Source organism: Rhipicephalus microplus, chromosome X, assembly GCF_043290135.1.
Source record: "Rhipicephalus microplus isolate Deutch F79 chromosome X, USDA_Rmic, whole genome shotgun sequence".
NCBI lineage: Eukaryota > Metazoa > Arthropoda > Arachnida > Ixodida > Ixodidae > Rhipicephalus > Rhipicephalus microplus.
This window is the reverse complement of record NC_134710.1, coordinates 285,069,298-285,083,107: the sequence shown is the minus strand read 5'-3', so window position 1 is coordinate 285,083,107 and position 13,810 is coordinate 285,069,298. Positions and strand designations below refer to the sequence as shown.

Genomic DNA, 13,810 nt, shown 5'->3' with positions numbered 1-13,810 from the left:
GTACTAACACACAATAAAATCAGGTTATCACGCAAAGTTTCCCTATTAAATATGCATCCAGAGTAATCCGGAAGGCCATTTGAGTGCGCAATAGCTCTGCATAGTGGTAATGAGTTAAATGTTTGTGAGTGACCATAAATGCGTATGATACTACGTGGATGCGAATGCGTCTAAATGCGCGCACAGCTGGATAAAGCGGCAAAATGCGAAATGTATCACTGTAAGTGTGCCTGTAAAACATACATAATAGACCAATGACGCGGCCATACTAACTTCGATTCGAAGTCTTGTTTTATTCTAGTAATGTTTCAATAATGGTCGGAGAAGCCAGAGACACATCTGGCTGCCTTATACTGAACGGCTCCAGCATGCGGACAAGACAACCTTGATTTGGTGGCCATGTGTATGAAACATACTCTAGTTGTGAGCGATCGTAAGTCAAAGATGCTAATGCGCATGCATTAGAAGGCGTAGTAAAGTGAAAAGTTGGGCGAGAAGGCGTGTTGCGCAAGTTTCTACAGAGATAGCCGAGAGATTGAGAGGTTTTCGATGAGACAACTGCTGTATGCTTAGTCCGGGATAAATCATCTGAAGGGCGACACCGAAATATTGGTACTATAGAGCACCCTGAACTACGGTATTATTAATCGTATAATGAAATGCTGAGTCAGTGCACTTTCGACTGAACGAAATGAACTTGAGCTTAGAGGGGTTAAGAGACACCTGTCAAGTTACGTAGCACCTGTAGATTACGTAAAGGTAATTTTAAAAGTTAGGCAAAAGTCATTTAATAATTAGGCCATTGGTGCAAGTTAGAACAACCTAACTGGGAATGAAAAGTTCATGGTCTAGTCTTTAATATATATTAAAAAAAGGGATGGACATAAAACAATGGCTTCAAGAACAATTGGACGTGACGCCTGATTCGTTAGACAAAGGTTGTTTACCTCTGTAAATTAAGGACACGAAAACAGGAGGTTGCGTAGTTAAGACAGTGTTAATAAATCGAAACAAAGGGCAGAGAACATGGAAACCAAATGGCAGTGAGGTACAGCATCGAAAGCCTTAGCAAAATCAAGGCTGATAAATTGGTTTGATCGTTTGTGTTAATGCTGAGGGGAAGGTCAGGTGTGAATTCAGATAACTGAGTGTCACTTCAGTAGCGTTTTAACTTTTATAGCGTTTGGAACAATTGCCTATCAAATTTCTAATTACAAGTAGCTTGCGATACTATTGGGTATGCTTAGCTTGTCACAATTTATAGCTTCATTATTAACAAGGATCCCGTGCGGGAGCCTAAACTTCTTGTTTTTGTTTCCATGATAATGATGATGATGAGCCTTCTGCTTTGCTGACACAAGTTCACAAAGGGAGTTCGGCCAAGAACCAGGCGGCAGGATCCTCAAGATTGTTAGCTATGAATTTAAAATCATTAAATTGAATTTCAGTGTAAAGCAAAAACAAATCGTAAAAATATATGAAAATGCTACACGAGCTAGCGGTCAGGCATTCAGACAGTCTCAGATCCGAAAACATTATTAACAATAGACTAACAAGGTAATCATCTTGTTACCATTATGTACGCACACACAGCAGAGCAAACCTCCTTGTGGCAATAACCTAATATAATCCCTCCAAAGGATAAAATTACTGCCACGTTTATTTTTAAACCTAGCTTCTCAGTTGGTTCGACCAGGTACCTTTTCCTTTGATAAGAATATCGGTGACAGAATAAAAATAAATGATATATTGTTTCTAATTCCTTGCAAAAGAGACATAACGGAGATGCTGTGAGCTCAGCTTGATGTAAGTAATAGTTCAAGTGCGGAAATCTGCATCGTAATCTGGTGATTGTAGTTTCTAACTGCCGAGATACACACCACTGTTCGTTCTAGCAAAATCTTAGATGTACGAAGTCTCTGACTTTATCCAATGGTAATTTGTCTGTTTCCTTGTGCAGACAAGCATTTCTATATCTGATTTTTATTACATAAGTGAAATCAGGTAAAAAAGTTAAGAGTGGTCTGCTTAAAGATGTTTTGGCTAACGAGTCTGCCATGTCATTCAGAGAAATCCCGAAGTGCACAGGTATACATAGCAAGTGGAATTTTCTGAAGTTTGCTGGTAATAAACTACCAATCATACTGAATAATTTTAAATTGTTTGCTGCAGATAGTGCAGTACATACTGAGAGAGAATCGGTAGGTATGACTGCTTCTCATTTGCTTGCAGGAAGTTTACGAAGTGCTAGAATTATCGCAAATAATTTAGTAATGAATATAGGCGTATAATCTGGTAATCGAACTGAAAAAATATCAGTCGAGAGAAGTACAGAAGATGCCTACTCCAGCCTTTTCGTTTATTGCGGATGCATCCGTCGAAAATATGTTGTTTATGGACAGATGAGTCAAGTAATCTTGTAACTGATTATTTAAACATCGAAGGGTCATTTCTTTCGAATTAGAGGGCAAAATATCGTCAAATTCTATTTCAAGTTTTGAATTCGGCATACTTGTTGAGGTATACTTTGATAGATAGTTATACTCAGAAGTTCTAGCAGCGCTTGAACGAACCTAATGGGAGGGGATTGTTTTGATGTGTCTATATTTCGGTCGGCCTTTTGTCTTCTTTTGCAACACAAGCAGTGTTTATATATATGAAAATGCTGGCACAGTAAGACACCTGCCATCTTCAGGAATAAACTCTACGTAGAGAAAAAAATACCTCACCCCGCAGAAGATAATTAAAATTACCAATCAACAGAAACGTGTTAACCATTCTGTATTATCTTGAAGGCAGTTCGTTATATGGACATGCTGTAGGTATGTATGTATGTATGCATACATACCTACATGTATATATGTATATATGTATAGATGTATATATGTATGCATGTAGGTAGAGAGGTAATGCACTATGCATTCCCTCTCTACCTGCATGCATACGTGGGAGTATTGTCGAATTGAGAATCACCAGTGATACATAGAATTTCGAGAACATCTCATAACCACCGCTCCGCGGCCGGCATCCATTAAAAATTATTCCTTTGATTCTTGATGACCCAAAATGGCACTCATTCAAGCCACTCAGTGCGTTATCTTTTTTTTTACAACAGCGGCAAGTGGCATTTCTCTTTTCAGGTATGGCAACGCGCGTGACCTCCGTGTTGTTTTTTTGTCGGATTCTCTTTTGCTTCTGTGCGTAACGGGTGCTCCACGTGAGGCCATGGCGGGACTTCCTCTAGAGGACTTCCACGTACGAGGCTCGTTTTGCTTCCCTGTTTCTCTGCGTGAAAAATCCTCAACGCCACCGTTTCGCTCGGCGCGTGTCGTAGCTTGGCTACTGGGAAGACTGCTGTTTCCGGCCGGAATCTCCCCCCATCTCTCACTGCATCCTCTCCCCGCCTCCCCGAAATGCACTGTATAACATGAATAAGGTCATTTCACTCACTTCAGTAGTTTAGGAGTCGTCAGTTAAAATGGACACATGGAGAACAAAGCCTGAAACATTAGTTTAGGAAGTTTCACAGCAAACATTGCGCTAGAAACTCGGCGTTCCTTCAGTTTCGAGAAATACGTAGTCAGAACCTGGCGACAAATGCATTGGTGGTCAAGTTTGTTTCACGTACGGAGAATTCCGGCAGGGCGGAGACGTTCTTTCATGGAACGAAAGTGATAGGTAGAGTGGGGACAAATTACGCGACACATTGCAGTGCTAACTAAATTAGCTGACATATCTCGATCAAAAATCTAGTTCGTCGTCGTCTTCGTTGGAGTGGCACGGCTTATACTTGAAGAAACGGGCGTAGAGTTGTGCGCACGGCGTCGCTTACGCTCTGGTCAACTCATATTTCACACTCTCATGTTGCCTCGGAAAAACTGCGTGGATTTTCTTGAGAAAATTTGTCTACCCAAAATGCCAATGATGCCCAATCCGCCGTGAAAAAAGGCACAATGAAACAAATCAACGCAGTTCCATGCTCTACTATATGGCGACTTCATGTACTGAAGAGGCGGCAGCTTTTCGATTCGTTGTGAGCATGTGTGCTTGAGCACATCCGCGGAATGAATATTGAATACATCGAATACACTGGCGAAGCGAACCGCAAACGCTCCGAGTTTGCTGAGCTGAAGAAATCGGCATATTCATTTCACAATCTTGATACCAGCGATGGTTACTTTAGCAAAAAGTAGTGCTTTCAACACTGCACTTGTGAAATGCCTCAAAAGGTGGTCAGTTAAATGGAAATCAATCAACGTTGGCTAACTTACATAATGAAGAGGTGATAATTGCGCTACTTCATACATCCGGGCTTTTTCCTTGGTGAGCCTTGTGCAGTAAGATTTATTCTTTAATCTGGAGCCACCTTTACACACGTGTAATTATTGATATTTGGGGTTTAACGTACCTTTGCACACGTCTCAGAGGGTCAACGCACAAACACGTGGTACATTCTGCTGAGTGTTCGTGCTTTCGCTGTACTCTTGACTGATCGTATATAAATAGAAGAATGAAAAATAGGCAGAGTAGTTTATATAAGACCCGTTATCTCGCTGAGATAGCTATAACCTAATTTAAATAATAATAACGCTGCACATCATTGTTCATCGTTATGTGCGTACTGCTTCCTGGTAAGGTTTCTCAAATTTGTTTCATGATGGCAAAATAAATAACTGTGCCTTACGCTGTAAGCATTGCAAAATTTACTCAAGCTTTAAAGACTGCTTCCTTATCGAAACCAGTTGGCTTTTTCCCTGCCTGTCTCACTGCATATTAAGTGATTTCTAAGAAAAAAATGGCATGTACGATCTCGTTCCTTTAATGACTTCGCGAAAGGAGAACAACAAAAAACTCACTTGTTGTGTGGATGTACAGCAACCAATAGCGTAGTCTAATACCACGCCGTTCATATTTACTGGTGGAAGTATAGGAAAAAGAAAATGAAAGGATGAGAAATCCAGTGAAGCAAGAAAACGTATAGACACCGTGCAATCCTTACATTGCGTGCTCATTATTTGATAATGCTCAGAAAGTAACATTACATTTCGGCAGTTCATTTTTTTTATCATTAGTACAACTTACATCTGGGTTTCCTGACAATGCACAATACGTCGACTGCACCCGAGAACTCTTCATTCTGTTCCTCATTAGAATCAGCCAGATCGCTCTATCAGGACATATCCACTTCTTCTAATAAGGTCCTCGCAATCAAGCTGACGATGGCGTTCGAGCTCAGCAGAATTTAAGGCATGTCCTTGCAATCTGAATTGAGCTTCATTTTTAGGATTCGAAATTTGAGAGTGTGATTACACATTATCGGTTTACCGAAGGAGAAAGCCATGGAAAAGCCGAAATGTGACGGAAGACTTCCGCCGATAACGTTCAAGCTTCTGCCAAGTTTCGCAGGAGCAGAGCCTGCTTTGGTGGTACAGTGATTATGGTGCTCGGTACTTTGCCCAAATGTCGTGGTTTTAATCCCAGCCGCCGCAAATAAGGCGAAATGCTAAAGGACTGTGAACTGTTCGATGTCAGTTCACGAGATGGTCGCAATTTCCGCAGCCCTTCAATACGGCATGACTTATAATGATAAGCTGGTTCTGCTACATATCGCAAGATATTATTATTGATTAGCAGTAGAGTGGGACATAAAAAAGAAGCTCGAGCGGGCTCCTTTAGTTTGTCGTCGCGTGCAATGCAGAAGAATTATGTGCGTAATAATATTTTTAAAGTATAAGGGATTCTAAAACACTAGAATCAAGAGCGCTTGGTTAGGCATAGAGCATTTTATAAATTTTGCACGAAATAAAAAAAAATATGTGAATACTGAAACCATAATACCTTACATGTTTTATTATATATGAATGTAATATACATCAGCCCAGAGGAGAATAAAAATATGCAATTTACGTAAACAAATCGGGCGGTGCCTAACTTAGCGTATTATTCTGAAAGATAGACATGCCTCGAAGGGAAAAAGGGTGGTCAAGAAACGCAGCCAGTCTAGTGAGAAAGCTGCTTCGTAAGAATAATTTGAAGGTGCCTACGCATAGTTTGCCTGAAAAAAAGTAATTAAACGCATAATAGGAGACGACAATGAAAGAGACAGAAGGTATATTGTAAATACCAAGCACCCTCAAGGGAGCATTATTTTGCCCCAAGTGTCTCGCTCGTCCTATCACAGGCGTACATGACTGATGCCCGCATTAATGTGGTGAGTCACTGGGGCGTAACGGGGATAGCACCTAATACGGCGATCGGTGCTACACGCCCAACTGCTGTCACGGCAGAATACTGCGATGAGCCTCGCGTGAGGCAGCGGCCAGCAGTTATCGTCGTAGCCACTCGGTCTTGGCCACAAAAAATGAAAATGGTTAAGCAAATGTTACAGCATCGGCACCGTCGTCAGTTACCTGCCAAGTGGGCTCGTGGTGCGAATACGCCTGCACCGTCTCCGTGGGGCTCCGTGGTTTACTATCCCGGAAGTAATCGCACGCGTACGGTAGGTGCCCCGGGCAGGCCAGGTCACATGCGAGCCTAAAGAAACGGCGTACGTCCTATCTGTCCGGAATTGACGACCATGGCCCTGCGGAAGCGACGACAACAACGACGACGCTTCACTCTGAGCGAGAGCTCTTCCTATTAGCGAGCACACAGGCACGTCGGGCCCGTGTAGACCACACCTAGCTGGGCTCGCTTGACATCGCTTTGGCAACGCACCGAGGCTTTAGACGAGCGCGAAGGGGTGACAGAGAGGGCCTCGAGGGGAGGATAAGACACGGACCTTCGTAGAAAACATCCTGTGTCGCTGATAATTAATCCTCCTCCACCGTCGATTAACTTGCTTGCATCTTGCTTCGTTAAAAGCGCAGACTCAACTCAGTCTTGACGGGTTCTCTCGTGTTGCTTTTATTACTTTCATTTTTTTTCCCTCTCACGTGCCTAAGTAGGAGTTGCGCTCATTACCATCCAGAAACCGTTCGCATAATCGAAGGCACACGGCTATGCGGCTATGCTTCATGAAGCCATAGCCATCTTTTTCTGTGGCCAAACTTATAATGTTGTGGCCACCTCTATCACATTGAATACCATTAGGAAACTACGCTCAATAGTACTTTGTTATCAGGGTTAAGGATAATTTACTTAGGCCACTCGAAACGCGCAGGACAATCTTAGTTCTAGTTTCTGGAAAGGCCCCACACACACAAAGAAAGGTATATGGCAGCTTGCACTAGTGGTTACAAGCCTGAAAGAGCAGAGCTGCATGGACTTCCTTCTTTCTTTCTTTTCGGCTTCATTCTTCATTCCTTTCTTTCTCATTCACTCTGTTTATTCTATCTCTCTTTGAATCTTTTTTTCGATTTTTTTATTTTCACGACTCTTTCGGTCTTGCTCTATATTTTCTGCACCTCTTTTTGTGACTGTTCCTGTGTAATTCTTTCTTTCTCTCTGTCCGTCTTCCTCTGTCATATACATTCATCCTATTATGTCTTCTCTTCCTTAAAGAGCCCCTGACAAGGAAAGTTTTGATTGCCAGTTTTTTGCAGTAATTTGTAGATTTGCGTCTGATAAGGCCAAAATTATATCATAGATGCTCTAATGCATTGTATATAATTGCTAGCGACGTTAATTCAAAACAATTTTGCGTGAGTTCAAAACGCCCGCGTCAATACCCTAAAGAACTAGCGCCCTACTACGTAGCAGTGCCTGAGATCTGTGCGCGGTGAAGGAGGAAACTATGTGGGTGCTTTTAGCGTCTTCCCATCAGAAAACAATTCACAGCTTTGCCGCAAAGGCGAAGCAATGAACGTGATAGCAACAAATTGGAAGGTCACGCGCAGAATGGCAAGCAGATCTAAACGTGCTCCGTGTTTCTCACGCACAAATTACGCATGAAACGTACTCAGAGATACAGATGAACGCGAGTAGGCGTTTCAGATGTTACTTCGGTGTGTCTGAAAAGCGCGCCCTTTTCGCGAACAGAGGCTGTGCAACGATTGTAGGGATCTTAGTTCTCCCGGTAACTACAACAGAATCGTTCCGACGAAACCTAAGGGCTAGCCAAGACGTAAGATTCTCCCTACTTCAAGATCATTCCTGGCGCAAGCAGCCAAAACCACATTGAGAGAAGCCCGACAACAGAGCGAGATGGGGAACGAACAATAGTTCTCGCCTGGTGCCAGTCGGGGTATTGCACGCCCCGCAAGTGTTGACCCTGCAACGTCAAAAGAGGAGTTCCGGTCTACGTCAAACGACAGAAAATGTCTACTGTACGTGAATACTCTTGAAATGACGCAACCCTACTTTAAAACCAAAATAAAATATCTTCTAGGCTACGCTCGCCAGTAATAATCGGTCACAGATGGCCCCGTGTGCACGACTATCAAACAGCACGAGCATCTCGAGTTTCCAAATTTGGTTTGTTGATTGGTGTCAGGGGTCCTTTAAGTCTTTTTCCTCTTCGTATCTGTTGCTGTCGCATGTCTTCCTCTTTTTGTACCTTAATTCTCTTTTTTTCTGGTTTTTGTCTACTCTATCTCTGGCTTTATTTTCTCCATCTCTTCCTTTATATCACTTTCTTTCTATCACTCCATTTTCTCTTGATATTTGTTTCTATATTTCTTTCCTTCTCTCTTTTCTGCCGCATTCATTTTTTATTAATACTCGCATCTGCTGTACTCGGTAGCCGGGCTTGCTAAATTGCTGTGATGGATACCTACCCAAGGTTTCTTGTTCGCATAGGGCAAATTACGGCCGGCTCAAACATTTGTGCTGTTAAATATTATAAAAAAATAAAAAAATTATTAGCTAAAATGGCTACAATGATGCACTGATATGTTTATGTTTACGATGAGAGGTCAAAACTGCAGAAGACTCACTTATCTTCTTTTGATGCACGGCCTCTGGTTTACTGGGAATCGTGTTTCCAATCTCAAAAGCTCAGCTCACAGCAAAAAAAAAATACTTTTGAGAATAAATGTCACCTTAAATGAAGTTCTTGTAGTAATAAAACCGAGGCACTCGTTCCTGGCGGCCATTTATAAATTCCTGCAAAAAGGCAACGCGAATGCTTTTCGTTGAACAGCTACACACGTCTAAAATAAGCGGGTCGACATTTTACGCGTACTTGTGTCCCTTTTGGCACACCTGTCATTCACTGCCATGAACTCATACGTCTATTGAGTCGTCTTTCTGTCGCTTGCTTTTGAAAGATGGTTTGCTTTGACCACCAGCCTGCCCGACCATCACCCCGTTACCTTCAACACGGCGACAGTAGTACCATTAAGTCATCGTCGTTACTGTGCAGTCGTCACAGGCCATCTCCTCATACTTAACCTCCCCCTCGCCAGAGGCAGCAGTAAGAAGGTTCTGTCCAACAGAGTCACGCAACGCAAAGGTATCACAAGTAAGCCTCAGTAAACTTACAAGTGCGGCAAGTTGGGCTGGTAATTAAGGATGCACGAGTTGGTATCAGTAGCTCATAACAAATAAGACGCAACAGAAAGAGACGTAGACAGGACAAGCTCCCGAAACAAGGAACTATTTGCCTAAGCCAGCTGTCCAGTCAGTACACCTCGTTGATAAAGAATTGTCTTTTCTTGACATTCCTGCCCAACGTCACGCTCATTAAATATAACGCATGCTTGAACGTGTTGTCTACGTCGATTTCCTGTGCATCTGTTTTAGGCTCCACAACCAGGATAAAAAACGAGGCACAAAATGTCATACCCTGCACTAATTTCGACCATATAGGGTGCTTCCACGCGCACTTCATGTGCAGTAAAGGTGCGCCTTGTGTTCTTCTTTTCTTCCTTTTTTCTCTTTCTTTTAAATTTTCTCCTTGTGTAAATACGGCCTCAGCAGCCCGAATTTGAACCTCGTGCTCAACAACGCAGCACCATGGCCGTCAAGCTGCAACTGTGGGTGCAATTAAATATGATGAACGGCGGAAAACTATAAAAGCGCAAACATATTTAATCTCTTCAGAGAGCTGAGAGGTACGTCCACTTTGTTATGTTTGTTTTTCTGAAGTAATTAAAGAGCCCTTACCAATACAACTTTTTTCTGGTGGTAAAGCACACATCGATACGATACGGGCACCCGCTTCAAAGGCTTCATTGCTACATCGCCCCGTCGAACGTAATCAGTGCTCACGGGCTCCATACACGGTTGGAATGCGCCACGCTTAAAATTTGGCGAAGTGCAAGAATGAATGTATACTTTGATATAGCAGCAGAGTGTATAATAATCCTTTGATGGCTAAAATTAATGCGGGCTGCCTCGCTTCGGTGTGCTTCATAAACATATCACATAAATTTATCGCGTTAAGCCAAAGAACCTAGTATCTTTTTTTTTCTTTTTCTTTATAACACTTTCTTTTTCCTTACGCTACCTTTTTCTTCATGTGACCCTGATAGTTGTCAACGGCGTATTTCCTCGAAGAACTCTTCTGCAAATATGAAGGAGCAAGACCTTGTTTTATACATAACGCAGGCATCCGTGAAATGTATGTGGTCGTCACACAGGCCTGTTGTCACAAACCAAGAGATATCCTGAGTCTGAGTGTGAGTCTGAGTCTTTATTTCAGACATGAATAAAAATACATGACTGAGGAAGAGAGAAAAAAAGCCACACAGTCCTGGCTTGACGTTGCTCCCTTCCTCCCAGATACATCGGAACTGCGGTATGCACGAAAACAGAAATAGCAAAGGGTAATGTGTAGCATAATAAACAAGAACTCAAAAGCATAAATAATCGGTGTACAATAAAATGGGCAATACTGCAAAAACATATCTCCAGATTTATTCAAATAAAGTTGCGTACACAAAATATATTTGAAGTGGTGGGGAAATGCACACATCAGCGAAATAAGTTTCGAAGATAGTTCAAGGAAAGTTCGCGTATCGAGCTGTGAGAAAAGCCAAACTTGTCAAGCAAAGCAGGCAATGTATAGCTTAGGGTTTGAACGCCGTAGTTAGTCCGTTAGTGAGGCACAGACCAATACTCGTGATGCCTTGTACAAAGGTAGTAGAGAATGTGGGTGTGGAGGTTAGCGACTTCACATAAGAACATTATGCAGTGTTCAATCAATTTGTAGAGCTGTAAAAGACAATGACGGTACATGTTGGTTAAGTGCATGATACTGTAGGTGGTAAACAGTGGTTCAGAATTCGTTCTTTAGGGCACGTCAGCAATCGCTCTTAGCGCATTTTTTCTGCATTGAGATTAGTTTATTTTTATTTGTTTTTGTTGAACTTCCCCATACCAATACGCAGTATTTTAACAGCGATTCAAACAGGGCGTGGTACAACGTAAGCTTTGCCTTTTCAAGCAATAGATGTTGGAATTTTCTTCAAACACCAACTACACGTGCAAGCTCACTTCAAAGAGGTTCTATGTGACTATCCTAGAGCATGAATTCAACAAAGTAGACTCCAAGCGTTCTAATGGTGTTAGTAATTTCTATGACATTCCCTCATAAGGTAATGGTGGCTCGAGGGAAACAGCTTGATTTTTTTCTCTGAAAAATGGTGCTTTATTTTGCTTGGAGTAAATAAGAAGGAAATTTTTAAGAGACCAGGTATGTAACTCATTTAGGACAATATTGGTCCACTTTCTAAATGATATTTATTCGGACCCACTTAGAATAAGGTTGTGTCATATGCATATATAATATATTGGACACCAGTGTCTAGTTCGATCCAATCATTATTATAAATAATGAACAGCAATGGACCAAGCAGGCTACCCTGAGGAACAACCTGTTCTACTTTATTACAGGACGAGTGCTGGTTATGGAAAGCCGCATACTGAGAGCGATTATGCAAATAACTCGATATTGAATCTAATGAAATTCCTCGGCCACAATCTGGAAGTTTTAAAAGAAAGGTTATTGATGATCATTTTTATCAAACGCTTTTGGAAAATTCATAAATATTTTTATATTCATTACTTTCATTTCTATATTATGAAGAATAAGCTCTCGCTGTTTGAGCAATGCGACTTCCATAGATGATCTTCCCCGAAACCAAACTGTGTACTGGTTATTAGCCCGTATTTTTCGGTAAAAAATCTGTAATACGCACATAAATAACTCGCTTTTATTCCTTGTAAAAAATTGGTAGGAACGATATGGGGCTACATTTACCGAGGATTTTTTAGCACCTCCCTTATGGAGAACAATGACTTTCACCTTTTTCATTTCTGAATGAAAATGTACCAGTACTTACGGACAAGTTATAAATGCGAGTTAGAAAGGGACAAATGACATCAAGCACATGTAACACAGATCTCATTGTTAGACCAAAAGCTTCTGAACATTTGCTGATTTTCATACGTCTGAAAGCGGCAAATAGTATATCGCTATTGCGCTCGATAAGTGCCATGGCGTCTTGTGCATGGCTTTTCACGTAATCGTGTGCGCTAGGATTATGCTCACTTTTAACCAGGAATGTAAAGTAGTCATTGAACTTGTCAGCTAAGTTTCTCCCAGCGTAGCTGATACCATCAATTGTAAAAGGAACATGTGAGCACGTTCGTTCAGATGTTAGCAACATGTTTAACCTAATCCAGAGAACCCTTTGATCACTAATGCCTGAAAAAAAGCGATTGTAATTCTTTTTTTTAGATTTTTGATTCTTCTATTCAAACTGTTGCAATTTTTTTAAAGTGACAAAATCGTAATGTTCGCGACTCTGTAAAAACGACTGATATAAGTTGTTTTTCTTGAAAATCCTTTTAAAGATGTGGGACGTCATCCAAGGCTTACGGGCTTTCTTCGATTTTTTTCGTAACACTGTACGGGAATGCCTTGCTATAAAACATTATGAAGCGTTTAAAGAAAATTAAATGCCTCGTCTGCAGTGACGTGGCCATACAGTGGCATCCAATCAAAATTTCATATCATGCAAAAAAAATTTCTATTGAGTTGCCGCTATTATTTTGTGTCTGAAATGCCAAGTCATGTGTAATTTTGTTGGAAACCAGCTTGTCTCAATCAAACTGAATAATATGTTTGGTGATGAGTGAGGGAATGGCAGATGAAGCAACAAGCACAAAAGCACCACTTGCATTTCACTCGCATGGCTCAATCACCGTCGAATTCGACTCGTGACTCTACTGCGGCGCGTTTCAGCCACCGTCTCTCCTTTGAAACTCCTCGAACCCCTATTATTAATCGAAGAGGACGTGAGCCACTAGGAAGCCAGCAGCTGTGAACATGGCGGATGGCGGTTTGGCTAATCACTGCGAGAGTACGAGGACTCCACGGTGCGATGTGCGAAAAAACTTGGGCATGCCACGCGCGTACATCATAGCGCTCAGCCAGGCGTGAAGCAAATGGTGCGAGTGGAAAATACAGGAGTGCGCGCTTCTCGGTGCTTTCGTCCAAGCGACGACGTACGCCGCGCCGTGCGGCAAGAGTGCGCAAGTAAGTAACGGTCCATCATCAAATTAACAGAAGCTGCCAGCCTGTTAGCCCTCGCACGAGCGGCCAACAGCCTTCGGCTGGAGTGCGAGGTCAATTGCAGCACGCCGAAAGAAGAATGCGATTCTCGGCGGCGTCGTTAAATAAAGATTACGGCATCGCTGACCGTCGATATATAAGGCGTCCTCACGCCGCCGATCGCTCTCATCGGGAGCAGGCTATCGGCTAGGAGTGGATGGCATGTACAATGTCTTACCTTGTTCAGTAGCTCTACGACCCTAGAGCAAGAGTGGAACTCTGAGAAGCTACGAGGTGCCACATAAGTTCTCCTCACTCCATTACAGAATGAGCTAGGCTAGCAAAAAAGTGAATACCCAGGTTATGTTC

General features: G+C 42.1%; 1 long non-coding RNA gene across 3 annotated transcripts in view; it reads right to left on the bottom strand.

Annotated features, from left to right (window-relative positions):
• Positions 1-13,810, bottom strand: part of LOC119162389 (uncharacterized) — a 166,523-nt gene that overhangs the window by 116,499 nt on the left and 36,214 nt on the right. Inside the window, exon 3 of one of the 3 annotated variants that reach the window (XR_012887347.1) lies at positions 10,690-11,097. The exons of the other annotated variants lie outside the window; for them this stretch is intronic. This is a non-coding gene — a long non-coding RNA (uncharacterized LOC119162389). Of the gene's footprint in view, positions 1-10,689; positions 11,098-13,810 lie in introns of those variants that run through there. 3 annotated transcript variants of the gene reach the window in all.